At 48.0% G+C, this 7,500-nt stretch overlaps 1 protein-coding gene across 1 annotated transcript in view; it reads left to right on the top strand.

The window, feature by feature from the left end:
• Positions 1–4,039: 4,039 nt before the first annotated feature.
• Positions 4,040–7,500, top strand: part of LOC143288599 (matrix metalloproteinase-17-like) — a 113,655-nt gene continuing 110,194 nt past the window's right edge. The window contains exon 1 of the mRNA XM_076597235.1: positions 4,040–4,250. The gene's annotated coding sequence lies outside the window, so the exon portion shown is untranslated. The remainder of the gene's footprint in view (positions 4,251–7,500) is intronic.

Below are 7,500 nucleotides of genomic sequence, written 5' to 3'. Positions count from 1 at the left end.
CAAGCCTGAAGAAGCTGTACTCCAACGAAAATCTGCTGATTATTAATTACATGTTTTAAAGACGTGAACAGACCTCTCAATGTTGTTTTCATCTTTATCGATATGTGCATGTATGTAATAAAATTATATATATATATATATATATACAGAGAGAGAGAGAGAGAGAGCTTTCTGATTTTGGGGGGACACAGAAATCCCTGTCATTGTCACGTGGCATTTCCGCGGTGAACTAGCAGCGCCGCGGCACGTGGCACCGAGTAGACGGTAGTTCACGTGCACCCCTCCCCCTCCCCCTCACCCCCTCAGTCCTCCACCGCCACCCCCACCCCCACCCCCACCATTTCCATTGCTTCCCATTGTTTGTTTATTACTGCCCCCTCCACGTGCAGGCAACGCCGCATGCGCCCTGCCCGGTGGTTTGTTTGCCAGCCCGGCGGCGGCAACTCAGTTTATGTCCGGGCCGTCTTGTAGTATAGTTAGTGGAATTGCCTCTGTTCGTGGTTCGTGGTTCTCAGAAGGGCGCGTGCGATTAACCGAATTGCTGCTGCTGCTGCTGCTGCTGCTGCATTCTTCCTCTTGCAATGCAATCTACAGCCGTTTGCATAGCGTGCACAAGGCTTCACTGCTATCTTGAGCTGTTGGGTCAGGTCTCAAACACCGTGTGCAGCGTGCACGCCCTACTGTGGAGGGAAAGTGGTGTTTCAGTGGATGGGGAGGGGGTGGGGGCTGTGGGGTGGGGGGGGATAAGTGTCGGAAATTCTGCTACTGTCATTTCATTAACTCACTCAGTACGGCAAGTCCTCTCTTCTCCTCTACACAGACCCCTCGGATGTCCAGTGGGTGTCTGAATGACCCAACCTTTAGCTTCCGTCGTCAGAATTGTGGTGTTCTTTGTCAACATTCACCTCTTCAGTATAAGAGCGTTCCGCTTGCAATATTTTGATGATGGTAATTGGGCTGAAACGCTGTTAACGTCGTCTCTTTCGCCGTTCGTATGGAGAGAGTTAATTTGGGCCCACCAGCGAAATTTAGAGCTACCCTACTGCACGATCAGTGGTGTCTCCACTGCAGTGGAGGGGGGCGGGGGGAATTCCTTTACTGTACAGCTCGGTCTTTTGTGAACTGAATTTGACTGTACAAAACAGGAGGCAAAATTGCCCTGGCTCTTCGTCTTACTTTTGCAGCCTTTGGGGGGGGAGTTTGGGGGTTGGGAGGGGGTAGAGGGAGGGTGTGGAGGCGGGGGGGGGGGTACTCAGTTTTGCCGTTGGGACCGTCCTCAACGCCGACTGTCCTAAAGCTCTCTTGGCCCAGAGAGTGGGGGGGGTGGGGGGTGGGGGAGGGTACGTACGGTAACTTGGGCATGACACCCTCCACTTTCATCTCCACTTCAGCTCAGATAGTCGGGGACAGGATTTGCCCTGACCTGCCCGTCCAGGTGGTCATTGTCGGTCACGACTGTCGTCAGTTCATGTACACATACTGTGCCCTTGTCAAACTGACGGCAGGTATGGGCTCACCGATACTAGGTCTCAGTTTGCTTCAGTTGGACACGACAAGAATGTTTAACCCTTTCACTGCCAAACTCGCGTTCATGCAGCAGCTAGGTAGAGGACCCATGTCACTAAAGGGTGACCAGATCATGGGTCTGTTATCCATGAATGTACTGCTTTTTTTATGTTCGGTGGTAGGACAAGCCATATGTTCTACATATCACTAGGGGGGAATCCCCAGCTGTTCTTAGACTCCATATTTTCTGTGTTTGTAGCAATATCCGCTCCCATAAGAAAAAACAAATAAAACTGCACGCAGGAAAAAAAAAATACAACAACAAAAATAATAAAGGGTGGCCCTGTAGTATAGCGACGCGCTCTCCCTGGGGGGGGGGGGGGGGGGGGGGGGGAGAGCAGCCCGAATTTCACACAGAGAAATGTTGTGATAAAAAAGAAATACAAAAATACAAATGATGAGGAACAGGAACAAGTGTGTTTGGAGGGGTGGTGGTGGTGGGGGGTGGGGGGGGGGCGATGGTTATTTTTTTGTTTTTTTCTCGATGACGTGTTCTATTCTTTTTTTTTTGTTTGGTAATGTCTGTTCGCTGCAGTTTTGGTTTTTTAGACTGACACTGTTCTGCCCCCACACCCCTACCCCCACCACCCACCCACTGTTGTCTCAACTTATCACTCCTTTTTTTTTCCTACTCATCTTTCCTCGATTTGCTGCTTTTTTTTTTTTTTTTTTTTTTTTTTTTTTTTTTTGCTTTTTTTTACTTTTTTTTTTTGCTTTTTTTTTTACTTTTTTTGCTTTTTTTTTTTTTTTTTTTTTTTTTTTTTTTTTTTTTTTTTTTGCCCCCCCCCCCCGCCCCCCCTCCCAAAATGTGTATATAAATCATAGTTGTTCTTGTTTTGGCGCACGCCGCTTGACTCCGGCAGCTGGTCTACTGACAGTGACGGCCGGTTCCAACCGCTAATGTAACTGCCGCTGGTCACGCCTGTGATTGTGCGTGTGCACGGGGTGACCCGCAATGATGACGCGCAATTTGGTGGGAACTGAAGCGCAGTCATCATCAGTCTCCAGAGACAGACGTCAGTTCTGACGGCCAGTGGTACTTATCCACACGTGCTGGAATCTGGTCAGGATTGCTGTGTGTTCATTTGTTTTGTTTTTGTTTTGTTGTTTTGTTTTGTATCTTGTTGTTGTTGGGTGTTGTCGGCTTTTTGCCTTCGTTTTCTTTTATCAGTATATCATCTTTTTCATTGTTCTCCTTCTCCTCCTCCGTCTCCTCCTCCTCCTCCTCCTCCTCCTCCTTCTTCTTCTTCTCTTCCTTCTCCTCCTCCTCCTCCTCCTACTTCTTCTCCTTCTCCTCCTTCTCTTCCTTCTCCTCCTTCTCCTCGTTCTCCTACTTCTTCTTCTGCTCCTTCTTCTCCTCCTCCTCCTTCTCTTCCTTCTTCTCCTCCTCCTCTTCCTTCTTCTCCTCCTCCTCTTCCTTCTCCTTCTTCTTCTTCGTTTATTACTGCTGTTACTATTCCTTTAAAAAAAAAAAAAAAATAACAAACAAACAAACAAAAACTTCAACACTGAAAAGGTTGTACCTGGCAAAATTCACTTTCGACAGTTAAACAAATACACACTTGCAGAAAGAAATTAGCCTTTAACTCACTCAGTACGGCCAGTCCTCTCGTCTCCTCTACACAGACCCCTCGGATGTCCAGTGGGTGTCTGAATGACCCAACCTTTAGCTTCCGTCGTCAGAATTGTGGTATTCTTTGTCAACATTCACCTCTTCAGTATAAGAGCCTTCCGCTTGCAATATTTTGATGATGGTAACTGGGGTGAAACGCTGTTAACGTCGTCTCTTTCGCCATTCGTATGGAGAGAGTTAAAAAGAAAATTAAAAGACCACTCAAGATCCAGTGGAGGGGGTTTGGGGGGGGGGGGGGGGGGCAGAAGATAATAGCAAGTGTGGGATTCGAACCCGAACTGCTGAGATTATCTCTCTTCCTTGGCGGGCGGACGCGTGATATAAGATTGCCACAAGGCTCAGCAGCCCCTCTGGAACCAGCCAGTTGCTTGAAGCGCCATTCCGTGCTGCTGTGTGTGTGTGTGAGAGAGAGAGAGAGAGAGAGAGAGAGAGACAACAGCTTTCTTCAGCAAAGCATCAGTAGTACACTGGAAGAGAATCAAGCATCACAGCCTATTTCCTCTCTGCTGCTGCTGCTGCTGTGTGTGTGTGAGAGAGAGAGAGAGAGAGAGAGAACCGAGTGGAGGGAGGGAGGAGAGTGGTGTGCACATGTACAGCGGTGCGTGTGAGAAACGGTAGGCAGACACGCACACACACACACACACACACACACACACACACTCACAGACACTAACAGAGCCAGGAAGAAGAACACAGACAGAGAGGGAAAGAGAAATGGGGGAGGGGGGGGGGGCAGGGGAAGGGGGGGGGGGGGGGGGGGGCGTGGGGGGGTAGTTAGCGGAGGCACCGATGGAAACGCGCGGCTCAGAAAGCCGCTGCGGCAGAGCAGAGCTGAAACGCGAAACATCGAGAGCTGCTGGTTTGGCTGGTTTGGCAGAACGGGGGAGGAAGTGATAGTGTGCTGTTGAATGGACTTTACACACACACACATACACACACACCGTGTTGAGACTTCACCGAGAGTTTTATCCTCCTACTACTGTGCAGTGTGTTCTGCTACTGACCAAACCAACCAGCGTCCGGCATACTTCGATTCTTCAGATAACTTGTGGTCAGTAGTAGATATTTCAGTAATCCGAAACCTTTTTTTTTTTTTTTTTTTTTTGAGCCGTGGCAACAGGGTGTTTGCTTCCAGCTTGTGATAAGACATAACACATACGCAAGGGTTTTGCAGGGGGACTGGGGGATTTTTGTTCTGGACTGTGTTTCGTGTCGGTTCCACCACTGACAAACAGCTCAGGGTTTTCTGCTGTTTACATCTCAGTGCCTCAGTAGCTGCTGCTGCTGCTGCTGCTGTTGTGTTGTTGATACTGTGTGTGTGTGTGTGTGTGTGTGTGTGTGTGTGTGTGTGTGTGCAAAAAGGTAGGCTGGAAAGAGGGAGCGAGGTATGGAACCGGGCTCGCTCAGTAGTGTTGTTGGCTGTTATTGCTGGTGCCGTTCAGGTTGTAGTTGTCGTCGTCGTCGTTGTTGATGTTGATGTTGTTGTTGTTGTTACTGCTGCTGCTGTTGCTGCTACCGTGTCTAGTGTTGAGGACGTGCTGGCTGTGGTGAGGTGGCTTGTGACGGATCGTCGTCTGTGTGTGTGTGTGTGTGTGACTTTGGTACATTTGAAGCTTTACATCTCCTCCACTCTCTCTCTCTCTCTCTCTTCCTCCTCCTCCTCCTCTCCCTCTTCTCTCTCACTCTCTCTCTCATCCCCTCTCTCTCTCTCTTTAAATTTGATTTTATTTTTGTACTAGAACTGGGGAAGTATGCCGCAGACTTGCTTTTGAAAGCTTGAGTTTCAAAGAGGAGGGGGGTTGATGGCGCTTGTTGCTGGAAGCTCCTTTTCCTCCTCCTCCTTTCTCGCTGCTCCAGCGTCTCTCTCTTCGCTCTCTCCCTGTCCTACCCACCTTCTCTCTCTCTCTCTCTCTCTCTCTCTCTCTCTCTCTCTGTGTCTCTCCCTCTCCCTCTCTCTGGCTCTCTGTCTGTCTCTGTCTCTGTCTCTCTCTTTGTGTCACTCACTCTCTCTCTCTCTCACCCCCTCTGTCTCTCTGGCTCTCTCTCCGTCTCTCTCTGTCTCTCTCTCTTTGTCTCTCCCTCTCTCTCTCTCTCTCTCTCTGTCTCTCTCGGTGTCACTCACACTCTCAGTCTCTCACCCTCCTCTCTCTCGGTCTCTGTCTGTCTGTCTCTCTCTCTCTCTCTCTCAACCAGACACACACATTTCTCCTCTTTCTCTAGCTCTCTCTCTCTCATTCTCTCTGTCACTTTCATTGCCACACTAATTCTCATCTCCCCCCCCCCTCTCCCTCTCTCTCTCGTCCGCTCACTCCTCCCCCCCCCCACCCCGCTCCCACCCCCCCCCCCCACCCCCATTCATTTTTCTTTCCTTCTTCATTTTTGTCATATACAGAGTATTTTATTTTCACCCGACAAGTCGTTGTTGTGTCCAGAAGAAGCCGCCAGTCTTCTCTAAATTTATTTTTGAGCTTCCGACAGAAATGCCGTGCCTGTCTGTTTGGCCTTGGATGTTGTTGTCTTCAGGCGTTCCGGAATTCCCTCCTCGCCCTGGTGCCGATGTGAAGTTTTCTATTTGTATTTGTATTGCTTTTTATCACAACAGATTTCTCTGTGTGAAATTCGGGCTGCTCTCCCCAGGGAGAGCGCGTCGCTATACTTCTGCGCCACCCCCTTTTTTTTCTTTTTTTTTTCCTGCGTGCAGTTTTATTTGTTTTTTCCTATCGAAGTGGATTTTTCTTTAGAATTTTGCCAGGAACAACCGTTTTGTTGCCGTGGGTTCTTTTACGTGCGCGAAGTGCATGCTGCACACGGGACCTCGGTTTATCGTCTCATCCGAATGACTAGCGCCCAGACCACCCACTCAAGGTCTAGTGGAGGGGGAGAAAATATCGGCGGCTGAGCCGTGATTCGAATCAGCGCGCTCAGATTTTCTCGCTTCCTAGTCGGACGCGTTACCTCTAGGCCATCACTCCACTGTTCAGTGGTTCAGTTGGGTTTTGACGTCACGGTTCTGTTCGGGTTTGAATTTTAAATTCAGCTCAGTTGATCATTTTTGTTGTTGTTGTTGTTGTTTTGTTTTTTTAACCCCGAATTCCTCTCAGTCCATTCGGGCTGTGGACTGGGTACGGATGCGGTTTAGACGCGGAGTCTTGTGTTGTGATGTGATGTGCTGTGTCGTGTTCGGTATGGTGTTTGAAGCTTCAACTAGTTTTAGTTGTGGTGGTGCCGGAGCTTGTTTGAACTGAGGTCAGTGGCGGCAGCGAAGATGGGGGGTCGGGGGGGGGGGGGGTTGTTAGTTAGTTAGCTCGACAGCACTTGCACACTACATTTTGCTTGATTTCAGGTTTGAACTTATCACAGTCATTTTGATTTCTATATACAGACACGTGTGTGTGTGTGTGTTATTTATGTAAGCTTATCTATTATTTATTCACCTTTTTTTCTCTTTTTTTTTCCAAGGCCTGACTAAGCGCGTTGGGTTACGCTGCTGGTCAGGCATCTGCTTGGCAGATGTGGTGTCGCGTATATGGATTTGTCCGAACGCAGTGACGCCTCCTTGAGCTACTGAAACTGAAACTGAAACTGTGTGTGTGTGTGTGTGTGCGTGTAACTGAAGACGGACTGAATACCACAGGAAACGAATGATGAGCACCTCAGTATCGGCAGCTGCCAGTCGGCTTCGTCCACCCAGGTTAGGCAGCTTGTTGTACAAATCAGGACGATGGAGTGTTTGCAAAGCGCTTCCAGCTTGTCTCTTGGCCGAAGATAGGTTGCTTGCTGTTCAGTATAAATGACAGCAATAACGATAAATTGATGAATGAGTAAACATTCTGTAACTGTGGATGAATTTTATGTTATTGTGTACAATGTGGAGTTCATCAAAATTTTACTGTTCGTTTTTGCTTTCTTTTTGTTTTGTTTGTTTTTGTGTTTTTTTTGTTGTTGTTTGTTTTTATCTCTGTTGATACCCTGTGTCGTTTTTAGCTTTTAGGTGGGTTTACTAGTGGTGTGTGTGTGAGAGTGATGTACCATTTCTGTGCGGCGAATGATATGTGGGTGGGTGAATCATTTTATCTCATTTTTATTATTATACATATATCTGTTCCTACTGTAAAGCGCGGTGGTCCTGTTCTTGAAAGCGAGGGAACCGCGCGCTATAAGCCTCCATATTATTATCATCATTATTAACAGTTGTTTTACATTTGAATATGGAATCATACAGGAATACACTCAATAGTCCCATCGTTTGGTCGAGGTTTGTTATTTGAGCCAGTGTTTTGTCTGTTAGTATTGACGCTGAA

Source organism: Babylonia areolata, chromosome 12 (assembly GCF_041734735.1).
Source record: "Babylonia areolata isolate BAREFJ2019XMU chromosome 12, ASM4173473v1, whole genome shotgun sequence".
Classification (NCBI taxonomy): domain Eukaryota; kingdom Metazoa; phylum Mollusca; class Gastropoda; order Neogastropoda; family Buccinidae; genus Babylonia; species Babylonia areolata.
The sequence above is the reverse complement of the archived record's forward strand: the minus strand, read 5'-3'. Positions and strand labels throughout refer to the sequence as shown.